Source organism: Malus sylvestris, chromosome 9 (assembly GCF_916048215.2).
Source record: "Malus sylvestris chromosome 9, drMalSylv7.2, whole genome shotgun sequence".
NCBI classification, from domain to species: Eukaryota; Viridiplantae; Streptophyta; class Magnoliopsida; order Rosales; family Rosaceae; genus Malus; species Malus sylvestris.
In genome coordinates this window covers 28,772,539-28,800,535 of record NC_062268.1, presented here as the reverse complement: position 1 = coordinate 28,800,535, position 27,997 = coordinate 28,772,539, and the positions used below count along the sequence as shown (strand labels likewise).

General features: G+C 40.2%; 1 long non-coding RNA gene across 1 annotated transcript; it reads right to left on the bottom strand.

The window, feature by feature from the left end:
• Window positions 1–8,768: 8,768 nt before the first annotated feature.
• On the bottom strand, window positions 8,769–10,980 carry LOC126583378 (uncharacterized). The gene is made up of 2 exons (XR_007609731.1): window positions 10,345–10,980; window positions 8,769–10,216 (listed from the first exon to the last, which is right to left on the bottom strand). It is a non-coding gene; the product is annotated as an uncharacterized LOC126583378 (long non-coding RNA).
• Between the last annotated feature and the right edge of the window lie 17,017 nt (window positions 10,981–27,997).

Below are 27,997 nucleotides of genomic sequence, written 5' to 3'. Positions count from 1 at the left end.
ACAAGTTTATAGATAAGGTAACTACTTATTGGTCCATAAAAAAGTACAGTGCGTGTGCAGACAGAGACTACTGATAATTGATGGGTGAGTTTTTCTATGTGGACACGAAACTACGAATTTAAAGAGAGAAAAAAAAAAAAGGAATTAAAATGGAAAATTTAAGCTACAACCCAAGTTGCAGGCTATTGCTATATAGTAAATTGTAGCAAATCAGACATACCATACGTAATATTTTTATCGATTTGAGACATGTGTTTATATAATTTGATGATCAAACAATTTTATATTTTATTAATTTTTCTTTACAAATCATTTTTACTTATTGAGTTATATAATATGAATAGTTTCAATTACAATTATAAAATTTTATAAATCGATCGTAAAACACTTAAAAGGGGGAAGTAGCCCTAGCTCTCTCTCCTACATTTTAGGAGTAACTTTTTAAGCACTTATTGTAAGATTGGGTAATCAGCTAGGGATCTATACATGATTAGTCATGGTTTGATAGAGAGGTGACTCTCGAGGGAGGCTACCTCTTTCACACACACCTTTTCAAGGTTTTGATAATGGAGGAGGATTGTCTGCCCTCCAAGTTCCCGTGCCCTCCCATGCCCTCCTGATTGTGTGGTCACGGTTAAACCACGTTAATATTTTATATTATTATTCATTTTTGTCTAATTATCTCTATAAAAAAATAATATAAAATATTAATGTGGCCTAACCGTGACCACACAAAACAGGAGGGCATGGAAGGGCACCGAAACTTGGAGGGTAGACAATCCTCCTCCTTCGATAATGATATCTAACAGCTTTTCTTGTACCTTTACCATCTTTAGTTTGTAAGAGCTGTACCACAAATATATATATATATATATATATATATATATATATATATATATATATATATATTCTTAGTTACACTAAAATAAACGACAAACGTGCTTCCTTCGACTCCAATTTCTCAGTACCTTTTTATGCATTTTTGCACTCCCAGGATTTGTCACATGGCTATCACAGCATTTCACCCTTTCTTGGTGGATTTGAGCCTACAGTCGAATTGGGATAATTACTATTCACTTAAATAGTGAATTGCTTTGATTTCTTTTTACCATTTTCCACTTATTGGCGGTTATTATTTACAATGATTTATATATATTTTCATGTATGAATCAAGTATTTAATAATTATTCAATGGATGAGATTAATTTAGAATAGGTTGCTATGATTACGCTATGTGTTCATACTTATCAGAAACCTTGTTGAGATTTTCGAGTAAATTTCAGTTGCTCTCATCGCGCAGTGGGGCTATAGATTTTAGTTGCTCTCGACATACAACGTGTCTTCTTCTTACTTAGCCTTATCTCCACATTGCCATAAATACCAGGATACCAATTTCATCAACTCACAACAATCATCTCTATCCTTTATAATTAGTGTTATCTTCAATGTCTTACTTTAGCATGTTGTTAAAGAGAACCGGACAACAAAATGAAGAGTGAAGACGGAGGCGTGGTGAAGAATAATGAGGGGAGAGGCACACAACACCCAAGTTGTTTTAGCAATGGATATGCTTTATGAAGGAAGCCAAAAACTATGTGGCGGTTCATGTACTGATCGTGCATCGAAGATCAACAGACGTTGGCAGACGAGGGAAAATATTTTGGAAGATTACTTTATCCATGGCTGTGTGTACCTTGCTGACAAATTTTGAGCACGATATAGAATGCAACCTCACCTGTTCACCTGTTCACCTATTCACCTGTTTAGAATGCTTGCGTATGGATGGAAATTACAAGAATGAGCAAATCAACAGTCTTAGAGTGCTTGAATATCAGCACTAAAAAAATCATTTGAATCAGAGATTGTTTAGTACCAATAAATTGAATGTTCCTTACAAGTTGAGGATATGTTATTAGAAAGGAGTGAGATTTATGAATTCCCCTCAAGGGGGATGCAAGTATTATCCTTAGAAGGTGATTTCTTTAATTTTTTAATTTTCTTTGTCGTCCCTAGAAGGTGATTTTCACTCTTTATAATTTCTCACGTATCCCTTGTTATTATGGTCATCAAATTACATAAATTAAAAAATAATAATGAATATAATTCAACAAAAATACCTGTAAGGCATAAAAAATTAATTATTTATCATTTTCCTATATTTTATTAGTAGCCATGTGTGTAATGAAAAAAAAGGAGGTGCGTATAGAATGAAATCGAAAAGATGTATTGGGAAAGCGATGACCGTGTGCAAAGCTAGAACTCTTTTTGAGCAGTTATCCATTTAAGAATATAAACCTAGAATCATGTGCATAAAGTGCAAGCGTGATATAACTGACACAAAATCATGACCTCAAAACCTATATCATCATGAATTATAAAGAAAAGTCTGACAAAAAAATAAAAGGAATTTCTGAAGCAAGAAAAAAAGGAAATACAAAAAGACGAATAAAAATCAAGGATTGTAATTTTTTTTTTAAATGTAAGGGAAATCACATTTTGTACCACATTGTTGTATTGTGGCAAGTAAAGTGTAGAAACCATTGTTGACTCTAAAATTTACAAAACTTATGTGATGCGTAGTTCGAGTAACTATGAGCTAACTACGTCATTTTCGTGAATGCGAGCGTGCCAACTTGCAACCAAGCTCGATAAGGCTAATAGAATAGGTGTGGTGGTGATGGTGTCAAATGTCATGCTGATTTGCACTTGAGTGACTACAACCGAGAAGGGAACGTGTCTAGGTCTTGGGTTCTAAAACTTGAAGGCACGGTTGCCTAGTTCACTGCAAAGTCCAAGATCTCCTACACCAGGTTCGGCTGCCTCGACTATATTCATGAGAATATTGGTGTGCTGAATCGGTATCAGGCTGTAAGGGCACAAATACTCAAAGAAGATTAGCGCTTTTATGGTGAGCATGGTTCGGCCGTCGAAATACTGAACTGCAAAATGCATCTAAGAGTAACCAATCATAGAACACTTCACTTCGCTAGGAAGCTAATGAAGTGACTTCTTTGGGTGAAAGAGTTAAGAATTCAAATAGGTAATGAACCAACCTAGAAGTAGTGCTGCTTACTTGTCCAAACTGAAGGTGCTTCTGTGTAGCACTAGTGCTGCTTACTTATCCAAACTAAAGGTGTCTCTAGTTGTCAACACAATGCTATTTACTTATCCAAATTGAAGATGTTTTGACAAGAGGTTTAATATGGTTAGTATTTTTCTCAGGGGTATGATAAGGGTTTCGCGTAAAGAGGGGGGTTTCGCATAGAAAGTTTGAGTTGTTTGTGCAGTTGAAGGGGTCTTTATGTTACAGAACCTCATCAATTTATATGGATGGTTTTTATGATGAGCAGGTTAGCTGAGCTAGAGTCCTGATAGGACTATGTCATTCGACATTTACCTGAGTATCTTTCTTTACTCCCCTTTAATCACTTCTTTAGCCGAAAATTACATTTATCCAGCCTTGTCCTTTTTTATTCAAACCATGATTCTGAACCTAGTCCTTTTATGTACTTAATTATTCTTTATCTGATCAAGAATGAATTCTAACCCTTAGAATAATTCGCATATCAACAAAGACCACTTGATCCTTGGTAGTTCGCTAAGGACTCAACCGAGCCACATCTAACTTAATCCTTTCACAGTCCCACTTCTATGAGGCCTCGGTTTAATCAACCATTTCCTGGGCTAAAAGCCCATTGGTTTGAATGATCATTAATGGGCCGAGGATTGTGGTTTTTTCAACTCAAGTTAGCCCATTCTTGGCCCAATCTATTATTTCAAGCCCAAACATCATGCCAACTAATGAGTTTATTTCATTAGATGTTGGCTACATGCATTATTTGACACATCGTGTGGTAAATCAATGTGGTACATAAATGTAATTTCTTTATCATTACTCTTTTTTATTGTTTTTTAAATTAGCCAGATAAAAAAATCATTCAAACATCTATTTGACCAAAGAATTTGAAAAATATTGTACTTTTTTTTTTTTTTTAGAAATGATTTCTTATTGGACTAATCTAAAAAAATATTGTATTTCTAAATTGGTAAATGATTTCTAATTGGACTGCCAATTTTTGCAAGGATAAAAAATGAGAATTGAATATGAATGAGACTCCAGAATTTTTTGCAAGAGGATTCACTCATGCGGATAAGGGTCGAAGGTTTTTAACTTTGATTCGTTCATTACCATTCTTGCTTTATAAAAGACGGTTGGATTTTTGAAAAATAATGTGGAGGACACCATAAAATAATTCATAGTTATAGATTTGCTTTTACTTTTAAAAAGCGGACTAGCTGGTGGCTTCACCACGACAATCCATCATTCCAGGGGTTAGAAAGACTCAGAGAGGCATTTCAGTCTCCCCTGGTCACCATCATGTGATTCACCAAAGTCAGAAATCAAACCTAAGACATGCAATACGAACCTGGAATTCGTCCACAACTGGGCCACCCCAAGTTGGTTCATAGTTAATAAATTGACTATAACTTTGAGGGATCAAACTGACGTTCTACATAATTCATACCCATTAACAAAAATTTATAATAAAATGAGGGGAAAACTTGATATAAGTCCAATTTGTTTAGACAATATTAGGAATAGTCTAGTTTATTAAAATAAGATCAATCCATTAAATTTAAGATTATTTTATTATCAATTATGATCTCTATGATAAGATTTATTATAAAAATTTGTTGTGAAATCGACTGTGGGTGCAGTGGAATAAATGAAACAAGACACAAAATTTACGAGGTTCCTCTACAGTCAGTGTGACTGGAGTACGTCCTCGGGGCAGCAGTGGTACTTTCATTATAATTTGAAATAATAGGAGTACAAAGATAACTCTCTTTAAATCTCCCTCTCATCTTCCTCTTCTTCCTCTCTTCCTCTTCTTTCCTCTCTCTCTCTCTTCCTTTCTTCCTTTTCTCTTTTTCTCTTTCTTTCTTTTCTTTCCTCTTTCCCGTGAACTTCTAACTCTCTTGGTGTTGTGTGGGCTTTGTATATATATAGAAAATAGGAATCGTATGAAGCAAGTTTTGGTAGACAATGGAAGGGCCACTTGCCCATTATTTAATTCTCATGAGTAGACATCCACTGTTCTACAACACTCCCCCTTGGATGGCCACAAGTCTTCGATTGACTCGTTAAAATCTTGATCTGTCTTGGATGCTCCCCCTGATGAGTATCTCCCCCTGATTTCAAATCATTTAGGTTGATCGTTGATCGTTCTGCTTTAGTCTCTTAGTAAGAAGAGTTGCTGAAAGAGTTGCTTTCCTTGTTGTTAACTTTCCACAGGCTTTTTCTTGAACTGGGTTGTAGGACTTTCTGCTAGACTAGCATCCAAAGGTCTGAATTTACTCATTTTATCTGGAGCGGAATTTGATTCAAGAGTAGTGAACACTTGATCTTGAATCGAACTTGTGATTTCTTCAAGGACCTTCGAGGCTTGATCTTGAATGAAATTGGACCATGAGGAGCTTCATGTGGCAAGTGATCTTCAGTTTTGTCAGGGATGAATCAGCACGCGTTTGTTGCGCTTGTCTCCACATGCTTCAATGTATCATTTTCACTTTCCTTACTTGCTCCCCTTGCTTAAGTAGTATTTTCCCTGCTTTTCCCCCATGCATGTGTGGCATCTTCTCCGGCAGTATTTGCCCTCTGATGCCGGAGTGGAGTGCAACCCTTGCATTTGGATGGTTCATCACTTCTTGGTGACTGGAGACCCAGCTCTAACAACAGTTGAAGATGACTACTCGAGAGCTAGGTAAGCAATCAGGAAAGGTTCCAGGCAGTCGGTTCCTTACTGGGAGTTTGAGTGGAGGTTCCGACATACTGCTTTCTTTATCCTTGTCTTTGCAGGTAAGAACAATGACAAAGGAAATGACAGGGAGATTGCATGATATGAGATAATCTTGCTCTGGTCCCTAAAGATATGTGATAATCTTGCTCTGGTGTGACATGTTTGAAGAGGTATTCTCGGAGAGGAAGAAAACTGAGTATTTCGAGATGCTATGTTGAAGATGCATTCTCGGAGATGAGGAAGAGTTAGGTATTCTTGCAGTGTTGCAGGTCTGCCTTGTTATGGAGAACAGAGGTCGACATATATAGAGATTTCTCAATAGCAAGTGGTGGTGCTGTGCTTTTACTCTTGTCAGCAACTGTGGTGTAAATAAAACAGTAAGATTTACGCGTTTTCAACTTTGTCAGAGATCTTTGACAAAGTTGCACGCGATATCTGAAAAAGCTGAGATTGCGTCTGAAAAATGCCAACGAACTTTATTCAGGAAAATCTGGCTTTTGAAATTCGGAGAGTGGTGCATCTTCGATCTCTGAATGAGTGGCTCTGTTGCCTCTTCTTTTATAAAAACATCAATTGTGTTCAAGAGTATGCTCAGAAAGTTGCTGCCTGTAGAAATTTCCCCTATCTTGCACTTCTGAATTTTTATTTGACCTCAATTTTCCTTCATCATTTCTGAAAATGACTTGCCCATCTAACATTTGCTTAGATTTGAGTCTTAGGAGTGATACAGACGAGCAGCGTCAGGATAATATATGGCGCCCGTCCTTCTTATCTTCTAATGGTCCTCTTATAGTTGGGGACTCTATGATGAAGAATAACATAACCGCAACTGTGGTAGCTAGGAATCTTCTCACTCCAAGGGATAACAAGATCCTTTCAGAACGGTCTGAAGAGTCGGCCGTTCAAGACTCCTTGGCTCTCAGTGTTCAGTGTGCTAGCTCTGTGTCCAATATAGGCCAACGCCTACTTGCTCAAACTCGCCAAGTTGAATCATTGATGGCGGAGGTGGCAAGTCTTAAACAAGAGATCAGAGAGCTCAAGCACGAGAATAGGGTGTTACACGTGCTTGCAAATAGTTACTCTACGAGCATGAAAAGAAAGCTCGTCCAACTGTAGGAATCCGAAAGTCGGATTCAAAGTGATCACCAGAGGTTCGTTGCTAGATTCCGAAAGCAACTGATGCCTTCCCCTTCTGGTGTTTTGCTAAGTACTGGGGTGCCACATGATCAATCTCCAGTGCCTCCCCCTTCTGGGGTACTTCCGAGTACTGAGGCTGCACATGAGCAACCTTTGTGAAGGCTTCATCCTGTTTGTTTGTTTTAACTCATGTGTATGTATATATCTGTAATTTCTTGGAGATATTAATAAATAAGCTTTATTTCATTCAATGTATTGTGCCAAATACAATAAAGCATATACTTCACTAAGACGTGGTACTTCTGGACCAAATATTAATTTATCTTTACCCTCACGAAGATAAATGATTATTCTTAGTGTCTTCATCATATGAGTATTCAACTCATAATCTTCAATCCATATGGTTCTTTTAATATCATAAATATCATGGATAAGATTCGTGTTGGTAGATTGTTCGATCTGCAGCTCGAGACAATAATTCCTTCAACACTTTATAATTTTTCTAGACTCTTCAAGAGTCCCAATTTAATATCATCAACTCTTCAAGAGTTATAATTTAATGTCATTGACTCTTGCAAGAGATTTTAGTATGTTGCAACAATATCATAATGATAGTACTCAGTAAGGCAATTTATATCATCCATTGGTATTGAGTACATATTTTATGTTTTACCCTTCAGAGGCTTACTTCAAGCAATTTGAATCCTTCAAGGGTTTTCTACATTTCATGACACATTTTCCTTTGGAATTTATACAGAGCAATTTGCTCCCATGTATACTTGAGGGATTTACTTATGGAGATATAATGTGGGCGACTCACAACCCTTCGTATATAATTCTTCATTTATATGAACTCGTTTACAACCTTGTGTCATATCATGTGAGTGTATTTCACTGTATTACAAATGCCCAATGTAACCTTCTTGGTTCAACATCCTTTGGCTATTTGTATTACATTCAAATATATAGGTCCATTTTCCCACGTTCTTACAAAATTGTAATGGAATTGCCTTTCTCCATCTTTGTTTTTCGTTGAAAAGAACGAGACTCAATATCAACACAGCTCATTGATGATTTTTAGTAGCTACTTGTAAAAACCAAAATTACCATTGGTTATCATCAATCCGTGATCCCATATTCTTATGTGCATGCGCATGCATAAAAGCTTTTTATTTCTTTAGATATCCATTGCCTCTTCAAGGGCATGACGCTATCTCTTCCAGGATAGTCATAATTTAGAGAATGTGGATCATAACCTCCTCTTGAGCGTTATAGAGCTTGGATTTTAATCTCCACTTCCGGGAGTTGAGTCATTGGAACCTATATGTCTATTATGCTCTATGTATGAGACATCAACATTCCCATGTCTGTGGATTGTCCTATCTGGGACGTGTATCCATGCGGCGACTGTCATGCTTCTGGCATGCAACAGTTATGCTTCGAGAATGCAATAGTTCAGTAGTGCCATATTATTCTTCTTTCGAATAACTGAACCTTTTGAGTCTAAAAATCTGCCACGCTTCAGGCGTGCAACAGATAAATCATTTACTGTCTCATTATTTTATCCAACAGAGACATCAATTCTTATAGGCACATTTGCAGTAAGTATATATGATTTCATCACTTTCGTTGCATCATTCAATTATTCATATTTCATTTTCTCATTGATTGCTTCGTGAATCAAAATAAGACAAATTCTCTTCGTTCTTCTGGAACGGTCTTTTCTCATCATTCTTTTGGAATGATATTTTCTCATTGTTCTATTGGAACGATATTTTCTCCCCCTAACAGCGGAAAAATTGTCTTATCAAAATGACAGTCCGCAAACCAAGCGGTAAATATATCCCCAGTCAAGGGTTCTAAATATTGAATGATAGATGATGTTCAACATCAATGCCCATTTCAGTACGTTGTGGCAGTGCAATAGGCACATAGATAACACAACCAAAAACTCATAAATGTATAATGTTTGGCTAGTTCCCAAACACGAGTTGTACTGAGCAATATTGATGGTTGGAAACTGGTCTCATCCGAACTTAATAATGCGTCATGTAAAATGACATGTCCCCATGTAGAAAACTGGTAATTTCGTTTTCATGAGCAGAGCGCGGGTAATCAATTTCATCCGCTTAATAAATACTTCTGCTAAACCATTTTAAGTATGGACATAAGGAACTTCTGGTCCTTATTAAATAGTCTATGGACTGAGACTTTTATGACCTTTATTATAATTAAGTTGAGGCACTGTGGCACTTCAAACTTAAGGTACTTATCAAGAAACTTCATGTCCGATCTTGAGGATCTAGGGACTTCATGTTTGATCCTTTTGCATGATGGAACTTCGGGTCCTATCATTTTATGTGATGAGGATCAAGAAACTGCATGTTCTGATCTAATCAAGGAACTCTGGGTCCTTGTTATACTCATCGTAACAAAAGATAAGTACAATAAATAAATTAAAGCAATAGGCGGTAATTCCAGCCATAGTAAATAAATTGAACAATAAATAAATTAAAGCTTGTGACAAGGGCTTTAATTCAGCACCATTCACATAAATCAAAACTTAAAGCAGTAGGCGGTAAAACCGTCCATGATAAATAAATTGCTGTAAAGTAAATAAAGCTTGTGACAAGGGCTTTAATTCAGCACCATTCACATAAATATCAAAGCTTTAAAGCAAAAGGGTAATAATTCTACCCACTGTAAATAAATTACTTTAAATAAATAGAACTTGTGAAAGTGTTTTAAGCCAACACCATTCATATAAATAAATATATATATATTTTCTTCTTTCGTTTCAGATGGTGTAACACCATCCAAAAAACTTTACCTTTATTTTATTTTTATTATTTTCTTATTCAATCACATTCTACACCATTCCAAAAAAACATTGCCTTTTCTTTCATTTTACATGGTGCAACGCACCTTTCCAAATCATTGGCCCCATTTCCCCTTTTCTTTGTCTATCTCTACCAGTCTCGAAACCCAGTACCAGCTGGGTTGTTGTGGGGGTTACACAAAACCAATTCAATCCAAAAAGGCTACCAGAGACTGGCGTTGTTCTTGCATGGCCCAAAGAACATGGCATCGCAAAGCAAGAACCTCTCCATATAGACATAGATGACAGTGAGGTTGACGAAGGCACAAGAGAGGGAGGCCTGTGTGGAGTCAGTCATGCCATCACCATCTCAGACAACTAAGGATTCATGGAGGTCCTCGAGATCCATTGAGAACGATACGATCTGGGTTTCCAAGTCTAATGAGATTCTTCTGGATCTCTGGAAACCAGTTGTCAGGTACGAGTTTTCTTATCTCGTGACGACTTCAGGTCGTTGGAAATTTCAATTCGCACCGGAATTCGGTGGGGCGCTTCTGGCGCGGTGGGAGAAATGAAAAATGGACATACCTTTGCTTGTTTTGCTGCACCTTTGTTTGTCTGTAAGATCTCTCCATCTTTCTTGTCCACAAGAGAAAAATAGATTGCAGGTCTAGCAGGGATAAGGATTAGCACATCAATAGTTAGAGTGATAAAAGAAAAAGTGATAAAAGAAAGGTTGATGGATTTTTGGGACAAGATGATCTTCCCTGTTTGTCGTGTCTGGCTTGCCGTCTCTACTCTGTGTTTATCCGAATTTATGGCGTTATGCTTTCCACTGACATGAGAGCTTCTCGTGCTGATAACGTGTTGTGAAATCGACTGTGGGTGCAGTGGAATAAATGAAACAAGACACAAAATTTACGAGGTTCCTTTACAGTCAGTGTGACTGAAGTACGTCCTCGGGGCAGCAGTGGTATTTTCATTATAATTTGAAATAATAGGAGTACAAAGATAACTCTCTTTAAATCTCCCCCTCATCTTCCTCTTCTTCCTCTCTTCCTCTTCTTTCCTCTCTCTCTCTCTTCCTTTCTTCCTTTTCTCTTTTTCTCTTTCTTTCTTTTCTTTCCTCTTTCCCGTGAACTTCTAACTCTCTTGGTGTTGTGTGGGCTTTGTATATATATAGAAAATAGGAATCGTATGAAGCAAGTTTTGGTAGACAATGGAAAGGCCACTTGCCCATTATTTAATTCTCATGAGTAGACATCCACTGTTCTACAACAAAATTAAATTTCTTCCTAATTTTCTCTTTAATTATTTCTTCTTATTTCATTTTTTTTGTTTGTTTATTATTTCTTGTTCTTCTTCTTCCTGCTCTAAACCTCATGTATACATGGTGCAACAATTTTGTCCAGAGTTAAAACGTTTAATCTTAAAACATTGATTGAACGTCAAGGGACTTGGGACGAAGAAGTGGTCCAAATGTGCTTGCTTTTTGAGAAGCAATTGGAAATAGAGAAAGAAATGTTCGATTTTGATATAATGAGGGAGGACCTCAACAAATACACTCCATGACACACCCCGACCTGGAAAGGTCGAAGCATGATGGCCATCATCGTGAGGTGACGTAACCATAATAATATAATCATGTGATAAACAAGTATAACTAAGTGCTCATCCATCAAAGCTGACACACGAGTTCGAACAGATAATTTCTGACATGAACATGACGGGGTGTAATCAATATGCTCTAGTACTACGATCACGTGAAGACTGGTGCAGAAGCACGTCACATACAAGTCGGATTGCCTAATGCAATCTACCCGACAGGACTGGCACCTAACTTGGATGTGTGATGTGAACATACACGTGAAGGACTGGCCCTAGACCTGGGGCGAGTACTAACACCAGTGCAGCAAGATGAGCATGTACAAATATGTATGAATGTCATGACAGTAATATCTCAACCATATAGCAGCATTTATCACAATTATATCGCACTTATCAATTATTTGGCAATATGAGCGTAAAAGTGAAGTAAATACGCATTTATGGAAACTATAATTATGTATAAGTATAAAAACAAACTGCCTACTCACAAGTACGTCGCTAGGTCGTAACCCCCGAGCCTAGCTTGGCCTCAAACGTCCTTAGGATACGTTTCCCCTATATGTGAAGTAACTAAAATAGAATTAATTAAAGCACATATACAGAAACCTAAATAAAACCCCCATAGTTTGCTCAAACATAGGGTTTAAATATACCATCGTGACCTACTCGACGTCACGAACATCCCCAAATTTTTAAAATAATTTTTGGACTGCTCACGCGCCCCCACACGCAGGCCAGTGCTGTCAGTTAGCCTGACGCAGTCAAAATATTCCACTAAATATTCTGTTAAAAGCTAACAGAAGTTAACGGCGTTACCTAACGCCGTCAGGAATATTCCGTCAGCTCTGACGAAATATTCTGTCTCCTTCTTCGGTTCTCCTCGCCGTCACCGCCATCCGCAGCCGTCTGCAACTTGGTTTTTTGCCAGATTTCTGGAAAATTTTCAAACTCACTGTTCTCATTCATTTCTCAACCATTTTTGACGTACTTTATATGGATATGAAGCCCGTGAAGAGTAGAATCGCGTTATACCTGTTTGGAGTCCAAAAAGTGGACAGAGGTCGTCGGAAAAAGCCTCGAAAGTTCCGCCCAAAAGTGAATTCTTCGAAACTCGGTCGTTTCACCTCCAAATTTCTCCCAAATTGCTGTAGGAGCCTTAAGGAGTTGCGTAGAAGCTTCCCTCAGCTTCAAAACTTCCTAAATCGCTCGAAAACACGTCGAACTCAATTTGCCCGAGTTCGGACCTCACGAGTTCGACGTTGAAAACTCATCCATTGTTTTAAGAACATGGTTATGTTCGTGAGGATGAGATGAACACGAAAATGAGATTCTTGGGTTCAATCCGTGAGCTTTGAAGCTCGTTTGAGGGTTTGCAGAGAAGAAAAGAGTATACGGGAGAGAGAAAAAGAAGAGAGAGAGAGTTCATTTTCTCTTTTTTCTGATTGGGGTACAGAAATGAGGGAATGGATGAGATTGGTGAGAAAGTGTAATAATAGAGGAGGGTGCACGGGATGGGCTAAATAAAAGTTAAGGATACGGTTTTGGATTTTGTATAGAAAAGAGTATCGAAAATCTATCCTGAATAGTGTTTTCACACTGATAAAGTTTACGTACACTCGCAACAACGTGTACAATTTAAATACGATAACGAGAAATAAAATAAAAGTGATATGAATACGCCCACGTCACTTGCCAATAAGGGCATATCCGTCAATACACATACTAGGGGAGAAATTACATAGGAGAATTAGGGACGAGTCGTCACAACCTACCCCTTTATAAAAATTTCATCCCCGAAATTTCAATACTGACTACAAATCAAACCCATAAAATAGACCTGGATACATATCTCGCATAGGCTCTTCGGTCTCCCAAGTAGCTTCCTCGACCGAGTGGTTCCTCCACAAAACTTTCACCATCCGCACGGTCTTGTTCCTAAGAACTTTATCCTTCCAATCAAGGATAGTCACTGGAACCTCATCATAGGTCAAATCTGGATTGGTCTCTAATGGCTGAGGAGGGATCACGTGTGACGGATCAGAGACGTACCTTCATAACTGTAGACATCGAAATTTCAGTGAAATAAATGTTGACCAATGCATTAAAATTACTACCTTTATTCATTTCACCAACATCATACACTCACTTCACCTACAACCTTCACTCATTTCACCAACATCATACACTCACTTCACCTACAACATCCACTCACTTCACCAAAAAAATGGATGGTGGTGATTCCTTCCCAAAGCCTATAAATAGGTTTCTCCATCAAGAGATAAAAAAAAAAAAAAAAAAGACCAATTCACATCACACCAAAATCTTGAAGCTTTGAAACTCCAAAGCTCCCAAGCAAATCCTGAAGGATCAAGAAAGCTCTCTTCGTTCTTTGTCAAATATTCCTTCAAGATCAAGCTCCAACGGTCCTCGAGGAACTTCGTCAAATCTTTCTTCAAGATCAAGCCCCAACGGCCTTTGAGGAACTTCCACCAAATCATCCTTCAAGATCAAGCCCCAACGGCCCTTGAAGAACTTCCACCAATTCAAGATCAAGCCCCGACAGCCCCTTGAAGAAAGCATTCATCGTTCATCACCTGTTCATCCTAAGATCAAGCCTCGAATGCCCTTTGGACCAACAGCACAATCCATAAATCTACACATTACGAAGATCAAATATTATTTTGTACACATGTCTCATTTATCGCAGAGAATGTAACCCCTAAATCATTAATACAAATATTATTTTGTACACGTGTTCTTGTCTCATTTATCGCAGGAATTCCTGTGTTTACAAATTTGGCACGGCCAGTGGGACAATCTCTACCTCTCATCTCTATCTTCGAATCCGTAAAAAGCACAAATGGCATAAAAAAAGGTTCAAGCTGTTCTCGCAACCAATGCAAAGAACAAGAGCGTCATCACCGCATGTGGTGTTACTTCGGGCGTCACAACTCAAGGCAAGGCAAGAGCTCTTTTTACCGCCACTTCCATCCTTGCATCAAACCTGCTGAAGGAACAAGAGCACCCGAGGCACGAGTCCGTGATCACCCTGGCCTCGCTAAAGGCGCCAAGAGAGGAAAGCCTGAGGAAGTACTCAGAGCCCTTACTTTCCGATGCCGACTCAAGCAGCAGCATAGCCATGCAAGTCATGACTACCGGAGCAACTTTAATCGAGGAGCAGCTGGCTCAAATGAATGAAGTGATCGTAAAACTCACACAGACTATGGAGGAGAAAGACTTGCAAATCGTCGCACTCGTTAACCAACTAGATGTGAAGCCCGACGTGAAAGTCGAGCTAGAGGTTAACCCACTAAAGAAGGAAAACGACGAGGATAAGGAGCCTCCGGTGGAGAAAGTCGATGTGAAGCCGGAGCCAGACCAAGCAGCGGCACTCATGAGATTTCTTTCTATCCAGCAACTGCAGGAGATGATCGCTAGCACCATCAAGGCGCAGTAGCCCACATGACTCCGTACTATACTCAAAGCCTTACTCCAAGAAGATTGACACTTTGAAAATGCCGAGGGGCTATCAGCCGCCAAAATTCATGCAGTTCGATGGAAAGGGAAACCCAAAACAACATGTCACCCATTTCATTGAAACCTGCAACAATGCCCGGACGGATGGAGACTACCTCGTTAAGCAGTTTGTGCACTCACTAAAAGGTAACGCATTTGACTGGTACACTGACCTTGAGCCCGAGTCTATCAACAGTTAGGATCAGCTAGAAAAAGAATTCCTCAACCACTTCTACAGCATGTGTCGCACCGTAATCATACTAAAGCTGACCAGTACAAAACAGTGGAAGGATGAACCTGTCGTCGACTACATCAATAAATGGCGTTCGTTAAGTCTGGATTGCAAAGATTAGCTTTCCGAAACCTCCGCCATTGAGATGTGCGTTCAAGGCATTCACTGGGGGTTACATTACATCATTCAAGGCATAAAACCGAGAACATTTGAAGAGCTAGCAACTCATTCCCACAACATGGAGTTGAGTATCGCCAACCACGGGAAAAGGGAGCCGATCACCGATTTCAAGAAGGATAAGGTGTTCTCCCCAAATGTAGACAAGACTGGGAAGAAGCCCCCCAAAGAAGCGTTTATCGTCAACATTGCACCCATCAAGACCTCCTCTGAGCCTATCAAGATCTCTTCCAAGACCAAAGTAAAGGAGATAAAGAGAGGTGAGCCTTCTCATACCCAAGACAGGTACAAAAATACCTTGAGGGAATTGGAGTAGAAGGTGTACCCTTTTCCTGACCAGACATGGATGCAATGTTAGACGACTTACTAAAAAAAAAGGTGATCGAGTTACTGGAATGCAATCTCCCTGAAAAGATGAATCGCGTAAACATTCCTAGGTACTGCAAGTACCATCGTATTGTGAGCCATCTTGTTGGCAAGTGCTTCGTCCTCAAAGAACTCATTATGAAGCTAGCGCAACAAGGGAAAATCGAGCTCAACCTTGAAGACACGACAGCAACACATACTACTACAATTGCATTTGGATCATTCGATCCCGTGCCTTTCTAAGTGACACCTGACCATTTCTGTCGATGCTCAAGCTGCACTGCACCTTCTGCACAACCATCACCAGAGGCAAGCGACCAAGATGCACATACCGATAATGAAGAATAATGGACATTGGTGACCTACAAAAAAAAAAAAGGAAACCAAAACCACAAGTTAAAAGGCCAAAGGTGGAATAAGGGAGAAAGCACCGTCGCCGCAACAGTAGGAAGCCCAAAAGAAACGCAAAAGCTGCTAAGCCAACGTATGCTGGGAACCTATGGAGCAAGAGCCATGCATTCCTGTCTTCTTGCATGAGTACTTCCCGAATGACTTCTTCCAACAGTGCAATATCGCTGAATGTCACATGGTTGAAGTAGAAATGGAAGAACCTTCAAAAGGCAAAGCCATCGCCATCGAGGGAGAAATTGCCCTCACACCCAAAGAAGGCCTGCCGATACACTTTAGCATCGAGGAAGCGCTAGAAGCGGTCTTGGCGAGTCCCAATGACCACGAAGCGCAAGAAAGCAAGGACGAAGGCTTGAAACTTTGACCACATGAGTATGCCACTTGTTGTGCTGCCCAGAACGTAATTCACATCACCGACGAAGACTTGCTGCTAGGATCCAAGCCCCACAACCGTCCTCTCTTCGTCTCTGGGTACATAAGGGAACATAAATTCAACCGCATGCTTGTGGATGGTAGATCAGCCATAAACATCGTGCCAAAGTCAACAATGACCATAATTGGCATCAAGGTGGATGAACTATCCCTAAGCCGTCTGCTGATCCAGGGTTTTAACCAAGGAACACAAAAGGCGATGGGCATGATCCTATTGGAAATGACCATTGGTGAACTCAAATCAAGAACAATATTCCACGTGATTGATGCAAGAACCTCCTACAGCTTGCTCCTATGAAGGCCTTGGATCCACGAGAATGGAGTAATGCCATCCACCCTCCACCAATGCTTAAAATTCTACTGGGAAGGAGTAAAAGTGATCCAAGGTGATACCAAGTCATTCACCTAAGCCGAATCACACTTCGCAGATGCCAAGTTCTACATGGACGAAGACATAGTGCCCGAAGCTCTTCCAGAAGAGATCAAATCCACGGGCAAAGCAACACCTAAAAAGCAGAAGTGGCAAGCCATGCCCAAAAAGCAAGAAGGAGAAGCCACGCCATCTTCAAGCAAAAATAATGATGAGCCTGCTAAACCTGCAACAACCAAAGGGAATAGGACGTCCTCAAATGGACCAAGCACACCCGTCTTCCGATACATCCCGATATCGAGAAGAAAGAATGGTTAATCCTTATTTGAACTGGAGTAAGCAAAGCCGATGCACAACGGCACAAGGATAACGTAAAGTTGCTCAAGACGAATGCAATTTTTCCTCTGACACAACTAAACAACGCTAAGGTGCAGGATTACCACAAGGCTTCATAAAAGCTCCGCCAAAAGGGGTGGAAACAAGCTTTCTTCCAACCAAGAGGACCGAAGAAGGTTTTGATCCAAACGCCTACAAACTCATGTCTAAGGCTGGGTACGACTTCACCTTCTCGTCAAATCCTGGAAAGAAATTTTCAGACACCGTCAACGGTAAAGAACGTAACCTCACCAAGACTCAAAAGAAGTTGAATGAGCATGGTTACGGAGTTGATAATAACAGACTTGGCTTCACACCAAATGCACCCTTGAAGATTTCAAGCAAAGCAAAAAATGCTAGCACTTAACACATCAGCGTGAGCATTAAACAAGATCAAGAGGAACCTAAATCTACCCCTTGGACGTCAATCTTCGATAGGATGAATCGTTCAAGGCCCAGAATTTCGGCATTTAATCACATTGGTGGTCAGGATCAAACCTCCGTGTTCAAGAGGCTTAACGCGCCAACATCCCAAAGCTATGTTTTTGAAAGATTGTCAAAACCTAAGAAACAAAGCAACACGGCTAGCTCTCCTCTGCGACGGTCATCTTTAGAAAGACTTAAAGATAATAAAAAGCCTTCAGGAAAGAGGAAGACAACACCGAAGGAAGAAAAGCTTGACGGGCTAGCGGAAAAAGACGACATTCGAAGCTCGATTCCTTCAAGGATGAAGCACCAAGCAATTTTGGAGGTTGACACAAATGGACCATTGAAAGTGAGAAGGCGCACCATCATCCACACTGGACAATCTTCATACCAACAGGCCCAAGAAGACGATACTAAATGGAAGGTCCAAGACATCTTCCCCATCACGATCCAAAAAGACAAAGAAGATGAAATCCCTAAGGAAAACGTCACTTCTGGCTCTTTCGACTCAAAGTCTTCACCACGATTGCCTAGGGTATGCTCCAAGTCAAGCAAAGTTAAAGGATGGACTCATGTCGCTCCAAAGAAATTGCACATGAAGCCTACTTTGCATCCACAAATTCACCGGTCAGAAAGAGGGCAATAAACCATTGTTAATACACTTTCAAGCGTAGATGAAGCTAAGATTGTCAACATGATCGAAGCTGATTTAATTCAAGAGGTCATGGACTTAGGACGGAACTTAAATGTTGCCCTAAAAAAATTAGGGCAACTCCGTGCTTGCATAGAGTTTCGTAACTCAAAACAATATAACGCTTGAGGAGGCGGCACGATGCTCCTTGTTCGCACGAGCCTAAACTGCACGAACCAACGCTCTTGGCCCACAAGAGCATAAACTATGTACGGCAAAATCATCATCAAAATCACCACTAAAACCATAAAAAAAATATATTCATCGCTCATTTGAACTACGTCATGACTTGATCCCTCCTCAACCGAGGGTACGTAGGCAATTTGAAACTTCAAAACTTCGAGTACAGTCACATCACCAACAAAAACACAAACACTTTGAAGAATAAAAAGCAAATTCAAAATATGAATACTTTATTTCTTTAAAGGAATGATTTGGTTATAAAGCCGTATTACAAAGGTGAGCATCACACCAACGTCATCACCGAGGAAAGTTGTGACCAAAAGGCACTACACAGCATAAACTCGTTGCAGTCTTTTGCACAACCCCACACTGTAAAAGTGACGCACTGGAACAAGCTCTAAGCAGCAACGGCAACGTGCACGGCAACGTCACCACCAAGGGAAAACTATGACCAAAAGGCATTACACAGTGAAGCCTCGTTGTAGTCTTTTGCACAGCACCACATGACAACGCACCACCGAGGGAAAACTGTGATCAAAAGGCACTACACAGCGAAATCCCGTTGCAGTCTCTTGCATAAACCCTAGGCAGCAGAAAACACAGGTACACCCACGTCCTGCTCACTCCGCCACCAACTACCACTTCTCTGAAAGCTTCGTGAAAGTCCCAGCATCCTGCTCTGCCTTCTAAAAATTAAAGAATCCTAGCATTACAACAAAGAAATCCATCAGTGGGGTACACATATATCATATACAAATAAACACATTATATATATATATATAGTATATAATATTATGTGCACGGTGATGGGCGATGATAAGACAATCACCTTTTCTATATATATATATATAAGACACACACACACACACGGTGATGGGACAATCTACGTCCGTGCATATATATATATATATATGTGCATGTCAAAATCATCCTCAGATTAAAATGAATAAGCCTCACCAGATTGAAGGCTTCCTAAAAGAGTTGGCTGGCTTTCCCTTTCCCCGACCTTCACCGATGGCAGTGCAGCAAGAACGGCAAGCAGTGCAACGGGTGTGCAGCGAGTGGAGAAGTGATGGTAGAGCAACAAGAGATGCAGTTGCGGTGTAATTCTATATATATGTATATACAATGGTCCACAGATAAACAAGCTGCATGCTAGAATCTCTGAGAGGGCGAACAGCAAGGCAGCACGCAGCGAAGAGCAAGCCGTAGTTGTCGAAGCACAGCAAGAGACAAAGACAAAACCCGATGCTGCATTACTTAAATCAAAGTCCCCCTACCCTCCCTATATAGAGAGTGACTACACTAATACTCAAAGCCCATTTAAAATGGTGCCTCTACTCTACAGGGAGGAAGAAGACAATCGGTTACTGAAGTAAAAGAAGGCAACAAGCAACGCAGTCGCAGTGCAATGGCTGCGCAGTGATGATTCGATCCCGTATATGTACATATATATATATATATATATATGTAGAAGAATGCAGTGCGTAGACTGTGCTAACAGTGATCCGCATGCAGAGATGAATGCTATGCGGTGACTGTATGAATAATAGTCTCCAGAGAATCAAGTGAAAAAAAAAATTAAATAAATAGTCCGCATAAGAAGAAGAATGCGGTCCAGTGAGAAAGCCCATCGAATAAACCCAGCAATGTTAGTCTACCGTACTCATCATCAAAACACATACACACATAAAAAGAAAACGCATGCTACTGTTAACAAGTCAAGAAGGGAAAAGGAAATGGGTGGTGGCAACAGAATGATGCTTCCAGTCACCATTTAAAGGGAAATGGGTGCACTAGTCACCATCTAAAAGGAAATGGGTGCATCAGGCACCATCTAAAAGGATAACAAAAAATAAAAATAAAATAAAAAGGGGAAGTAACACATCTTAGTCATATATACGTTTTATTTGTATTTAGCACAACATACTGAATAAAATAAATCATGTCCATTCATATCTCTAAAACGTTACAAGTGTGTACAAAAAAAAATGGAAGAGAAAACGAAAGAAAAAAAGAGGGAGACTTCACAAAGGTTGCTCACGTGAAGCCTCAGCACTCGGCAAAACCCTAGAAGAAGAAGGCACTAAAGATTGATCATGTGGCGCCTCAATACTTGGTTGAACGCCAGATAGCGAAGGAAAAAGGTGCCTCTGGAATAAAGCCACAAACTTCTGATGGTCGCTTTGAATCCGACATTCAAATTCCTGTAGATGATCAAGTTTTCTCTTCATGCTCGTCGAATAATCATATACAAGCATGTGCATCTCTCGATTCTCGTGCTTGAGACGTTTGATCTCTCGTCCAAGGCATTCCACCTCGGCCGTCAATGATTCAACTTGGCAAGTTCGAGCCAGTAGGCGTTGGCCCATGTTGGACACAAAGCCCGCACACTAAACACTGAGAGCTCGGGAGTCTTGAACAGCTAACTCATCGGACCGCCTTGAAAGTAGCCTATTATCTCTAAGAGTGAAAAGGTTCCTAGCTACAACTGTAGTCGTTGTTGCATCCCTCATCACAGAGTCTTCAACTGTAAGAGGGTCATTAGAAGAAAAGAAGGACAGGCGCCATATATTACCCTTACGTTGCGCACCTGTGTCACTATCGAGACTCAAATCTAAGCAAATGTTAGACGGGTATGCCATTTTCAAAAATGGTAAAAGAAAAGGGTTGGAAGGAGTAAAATCTCATAAATACAGCAAAGACAATTTTCAAGGGCAGGTAATCTTCAAAGTGTGCATGTTGAATACAATTAAAAGGAGAGGCAACACAACCACTTGTTCAAAAATCAATGAGACACCACTCTTCGAATTTTAAAAGTCCGATTTTCCTGCATAGAGTCCATCAACACTTTTCAGACGCAATCTCAGCATTTCGGCTATCACGTGCAACTTTGTCAAAGATCTCTGACAGAGTTGAAAAAACATGAAGTCACTATTCCAACCACCACACTTTTACCGACAAGCGTGGGTGACAAGGCCGCATCCACACTACCACCTACTATTGGGAAATCACTATATAGGTCGACCTCCATCATCTATGGCAAGACACATATCCAAAACGCCTGACTCTTCTTCCTTGCCAAATGCATCTGCAACCAAACCCTTCAACATACTCAGTTTTCTTCCTCTCTGGAAACACCTCTTCAACCAAGTCACACCAGAGCAAAAGTATCTCATATCATTAGGATTGAAAGCAAGAGTATCTCATAGCATGCTTTCTCCCTATCATTTTCTTTGTCCTTGTTCTTCTTTGTAGGGCAAGGAGAAAGAGAGCAATTAGTCGGCGCTTGGAATCAGCCTTTCGATTTAGAACCGACTGCCTGGAATCCCTTCCCTGATTGCTCACCTAGCACTGCTCTCAAGTACTCATCTTCAACTGTTGATGCACTGCCAAAGAAGATACCAGATACCTGGAGAACAGATGAGGCAATTGAAAATGATGCATCGAAGCATATGGAGACGAGTGCAACAAATACATGCATTGATCATCCGCTACTTCTTCAAAAGCAAAAGTATCTCATATCCTAAGGGTCGAAAGCAAAGGTATCTCATATCATGCTTTTCCCTTGTCCTTACCTTTGCCCTTGCTCTTGCCTACAGGACAAGGAGAAAGAAAGCAACCAGTCGGAACCCGAAATCAAACTTCCGATCGGGAACTGATTACTGGAAACCTCTACCTGGTTGCTTACCTAGCACTGCTCTCGAGTGCTCATCTCCAACTATCGACGGGTCTCGAACTTCCTCAGCAAATACTTCAGGACAGTTGATATGATGTTGGCTCTTTACACTGAAGCTGCCAAGCATAGATGAGTCGCTGAGAAGTGATGCTATGAAGCACCATTTAAAGGCAAAAGGTTACGCACCACTTCTGCTATGCAAAAGAAATAAGCAGAGAATAATGCAACACGATGAGTTGGAACAAATCACTGTAGCAGGACACCCTTCCCAGCAGAACTGCATAATCCAGACGGATGAGTCTAAGTCAAATCCAAGCCCGCCATCGTTGCTATAATCAAAGAACTCGAAAAGCTTCAACAGTCTTTCGCTAGCACTGTCGCCGAAGAGCAAAGTCTCGACAACCCTTGAAGATCATACCGTTAACCAAACTGCTCGAGGTTCATATGAAAATGCCGCGAAGTTCCTTGATCTTTCAAGAGCAAATCTTTTGTAGCCTCTGACCTTATCCCCTGGCCTTCTCCAATATGAACTGGAAAGATTGAACAAAGAAACAGACCATAACCTTCATCTCGTGCCTACCTGCTATGTGTCCAAATCCTGAAACCGCTCGTAGTCATGTTTAAGTTCAAGATCAAGCCCCAGTGGCCCTTGAAGAAATCACAAGTCCGATTCAAAATCAAGTATCCTCCACCCTTGAATCAAATTCAACACCAGATAAAATGAGTAAGTTTAGATATTTGGAAGAAACCAAAAAAACCCTCTAGCCCAGTTCAAGATTAAGCCTGTGGAAAATCAACAATTGGAGGTAACCAGAAAATCTTCCAGCCAAATTCAAGATCAAACCCTGACGGCCCTTGAAGATATTACTAACCAAATTCAAGATCAAGCCTCAATGGCCCTTGGATCGACATCTACATTAAGGGACTTCAAAACGCATCTCCTACACGTGACAAGTACATGTATACGAAGCGCCTTGAAGTAGGGGCAATTGTAGACATCGAAATTTCAGTGAAATAAATGTTGACCAATGCATTAGAATTACAACCTTTATTCATTTCACCAACATCATACACTCACTTCACCTACAACCTTCACTCATTTCACCAACATCATACACTCACTTCACCTACAACATCCACTTAATTCACCTACAACATCCACTCACTTCACCAAAAAAATGGATGGTGGTGGTTCATTCCCAAAGCCTATAAATAGGTTTCTCCATCAAGAGATAAAAAAAAAAGACAAATACACATCACACCAAAACCTTGAAGCTTTGAAACTCCAAAGCTCTCAAGCAAATCCCGAAGGATCAAGAAAGCCCTTTTCGTTCTTCGTCAAATCTTCCTTCAAGATCAAGCCCCAACGGCCCTTGAGGAACTTCCACCAAATCCTCCTTTAAGATCAAACCCTAACGGCCCTTGAAGAACTTCTACCAATTCAAGATCAAGCCCCAACGACCTCTTGAAGAAAGCGTTCATCGTTTATCACTTGTTCATCCTAAGATCAAGCCTCGAATGCCCTTTGGACCAACAACACAATCCACAAATCTACACATTACGAAGATCGAATCAGAGGCTAAATTTGTAGAAGACATTGTAACCCCTAAATCATTAATACAAATATTATTTTGTACACGTATTCTTGTCTCATTCATTGCAGGAATTTCCGTGTTTATAGTAACATCGTTCCATGAAACACATTGTGCACTCTCGCCAACTCTGGTGGCAAAGCAAGTCGATAAACAACTTCACCAACTCGTTCAACTATCTAGTACGGTCCAATGTACCTAGGGTTGAGCTTCCATTTCTTTCCGAATTGTACAACACCTTTCCACGACGATAACTTCAAGAATACCCAATCACCAACCTTATAAACTTTATCGGTAGAATGTCTGTCTGTGATACTCTTTTGTCGATTCTGGGCCGCTTTCAGGTTATTCTTTATCACCTGAATGTTCTGTGTCATCTCATCCACGATCTCAAGGCCCACCAAAACTCGTTCACCGACCTCAGACCAACAAAGTGGAGTACGACACGGTTTCCCATATAACGCTTCAAATGGTGCCATACTAATACTATAATGGAAGCTGTTGTTGTACACGAACTCTATCAATGGTAAGCGCTTATGCCAAGCGTCGCCAAACTGTAGAACTGACGATATCAACATATCTTCCAATGTCTGGATAGTTCTCTCTTACTGCTTATTGATTTGAGGATGATAGGTGGTGCTATAGAGTAATCTTGATCCCAAAGCTTCCTGAATCGCTACCCAGAACTTCGAAGTAAATCGAGGATCCCGGTCAGAAATAATACTAACTGGAACCCTATGGTACCTAACCACTTTAGAGATAAACCGTTCGGCTAACTGACTTAACGAGTAATTTTCACAAACGGGTATGAAGTGCACTGACTTGGTAAGCCGATCAACTACCACCCAGATACCATCGTTGATAGGAGCATATTTATGCGCCTTAGTTAGCTAGTTCTTATGCATTTTCGTTATGTTTTCTTAGTTAAAGTAGTCTTTTAAGCTAGTTTTATGTGTTTTCAGGTTTTAAGGGCAAAGTATACAAAAAGATGCATTTTGGAGCCTTTTGGAGCAAAATGGAGCTTGGAATAAATGTCACATATTTGGAGCCAAAGGTTTGGACGAATTTAAAGACTTGAAGATGATGATTCCTACTTGAACAAGGTTTCCTAGTTGAAGTAGGAAAGTGCTTACATGAAGAAGGATTCCTAATCGACAAAGGATTCCTAGTTGAAGATGGATTCCTAGAAGAATGAAGATTCCTACTCAATCAAGGTTTCCTACTTGAAGTAGGAAAGTTAAACCTAATTGGCCTTGAGTTTCAGCAACAAATAAGTTTTCCAAGTCAAAGAAGGAAAAGGAATCCAAAAAGAAGAAGGATTGATCTAGACAAGCTTTCCTATTCCTAATGTGCAAAGGTTTCAGCTACAAAGAGGAGTCCTAAACACTTTAGGACACCTTAGCCTTATCCTAGAGGAGTGCCACACCAATTTCAGCAAGGAGATCTATTTTCCTTACCTTGCAAGGCTTTCTAGAAGCCTTATCCATTGTTTCCCTTTGCTGCCGCAACTATTGGACCTTTTCCCCTTTTAATTCTGATTTCTAAGCCTTTTTCCTTGTGGATTTGGGTTATCCAAGTCCATATCTGATTACCCTAGGGTTTTAAGTGCCTATATATACTCTAATTCACCCCTTGGCTGAATTATCACCCCTCATAATACATCATTCACGCCAGAAACATACACCCACTTTCTGCCGCAGCCTTTCATCACCATTCTCCCTAATTTCTGCCAAAACCTGTCCACAAACTCTTTGCCGTAGCAAGGAGGAAGAAGGAACTTCGTGGATGCACTTGCTGTCCAAGTTAGAGTATCTAGGTGTTTTCTTTCCTTGGATTTCAATGTTTAGACTTATTTATCTTTGCTTTGTGCGTATGAGGAACTAAACCCCCCCTTGGCTAGGGGGGATTCGAAACCATGTTTATGCTTGCTATATGATTTGATTACTTCTAATTGCGTTTCATAAGTTGTGAATTCAATTTACTTATCTATATGAATTAAAACTGATTTGTGTGTGTTGGTTGAGAGTGCACGCTTAATTTTCATGCATAAGTTTGATGCTAGGATATAAGGGAATTTAACCTAATCGTTATGAACTTATATTCGAAAGTAGTAAAGGTTGTTGATCACAATCGTGTTAAGTAAATTCTTGGCATAAGTTTCATGCAATTCACTATAACAAGTGCCTCGCCAATGCTTATGATTTTCACAGAACTTAATGATCTTTGCTTGTATCTTTGTTATGCAATTCATGCAGGGAACTTGTGAGGAATGCTTTGGGTTGTCGTATGCAATTCAACCAATTTGATAACTTTAGGAAAATCTGAGGGTTAATTAGTGCAATTCACGATTAATCTGGGGCGTTGGGAATTCATAATCTATTGAAAAGCAATTGGAAATCGTTTCGTATGCAAGTGTGACATGTGTGGAGAAGAACCCCTTAGCTAGTTTTCCATCCATTCACTTTTATCAAATTCGTTTTAGAATCTGTTCAATTTACAAAGTTTTGTTTTTGTTTTCAATTTTCGTCAAAACTAAATCCCCATTTATTTTGAAGTGTTAGATTAGTTAGAATTCAATTTAGTTTGTGTTTTTAAGTGTCTTGAGTCAAGTTATAACCTATTTTCGTCCAAATTGTGTTTTGTGTTCAAAACTGCCCAGAAAGTGTTTTTAAGGCAGTTTTGAGTGTTTCTGGGCTGTTTTGAGTCTTTTGGTTTGTTTTAGTGTTTTAGAGTTTAGTTTTGCATTCTTTGAGTCTAGTTTAGTGTTTTAAACTTTGTTTTTGCGTTTTGAGTCACTTTTCAAGTGATTTAGCAATCCCTCCTAATCCCCGGCCTAGAACGATCCCTACTTACATACTTTGCTACAATTGATAAAAAAAAGGGTTTAATTTGTGTGCTTAACTTTTATCACATCAATCGTAACCATTTCGCGTACGAGGTAATTTGTACACGAAATCCATTGTAATATCTTCCCATTTCCACTGAGGTATCGGGAGTGGTTGTAGCAATCCAAATGGCTTTTTCCTTTCTGCCTTAACCTGCTGATAAATTGCTCAACGACTAACATACTCTGCAATTTCTCTTTTCATACCTGGCCAATAATAGAAGTGTCAGATGGTATGATACATCTTGGTACTCCCTGGATGCATCGCATAAGCAGAAATATGTGCTTCATCTAATATGTCTCTCTTTAGTTCCGCAACATTAGGTACATACATCCAATCACCTTGCATAAGTGCCGTCAGGATCCCTAATCCAGAGGTCCTTCTTTTTCCCGTCTGACACTGCCTGTATCAATTCCTGAGATTCTGTATCGTTCCTATGGGCTTCAAAAACACGATCCAACAGAACCAGTCTGACCTGAAAACTGGCAATTAGAGCACCCTGCCGCATACCTCTTTTGACCGATCTAAGATCCACTGGAGTAGCATTGAAATGTGACATCTCACATCGCCCAGGGGAGTGGATCATGTAAGCCTTATATGTATATTCCCATCTCTACATAGCACGAGGCCTTTTGGGAGCTCACTGGCTTTAGATTCTGTAGGAACTTCAAAGTTAAGCGAGTACACGCGAGAGCAATCCTAGGATGGGTGACCTACTGGAAAGTTCTCATGTGAGTTCCCAGAAACAAAATCGTGAGGGCGTGGTCGGGGCCCAAAGCAGACAATGTTGTGCTACGGTGGAGTCGAGCCTGAGATGTGGTAGGGGCCCGGGCTGAGATGTGAGAATTTGGTATCAAAGCCAATCCTTGGTCAGAAGTGTGCCGACAAGGACATCGGGTCCCTAAGGGGGGTAGATTGTGACATCCCACATCGCCCAGGGGAGTGGATCATGTAAGCCTTATATGTATATTCTCATCTCTACCTAGCACGAGGCTTTTTGGGCGCTCATTGGCTTCGGATTTCGTAAGAACTCTGAAGTTAAGCGAGTTCGCACGAGAGCAATCCTAGGATGGGTGACCTACTGGGAAGTTCTCGTGTGATTTCCCATAAACAAAACCGTGAGGGCGTGGTTGGGGCTCAAAGCGGACGTGCTACGGCGGAGTTGAGGTAGGGATGTGGTGGGGGCCGGGCCGGGATATGACACTCTAAATAGGAAGAAGTTCTTCTATGATAAGCAAAAGAAAATTATACGAACGAATGCCGCTAGAAATATCTTTCAAGATAATGATCCATCTCATGTC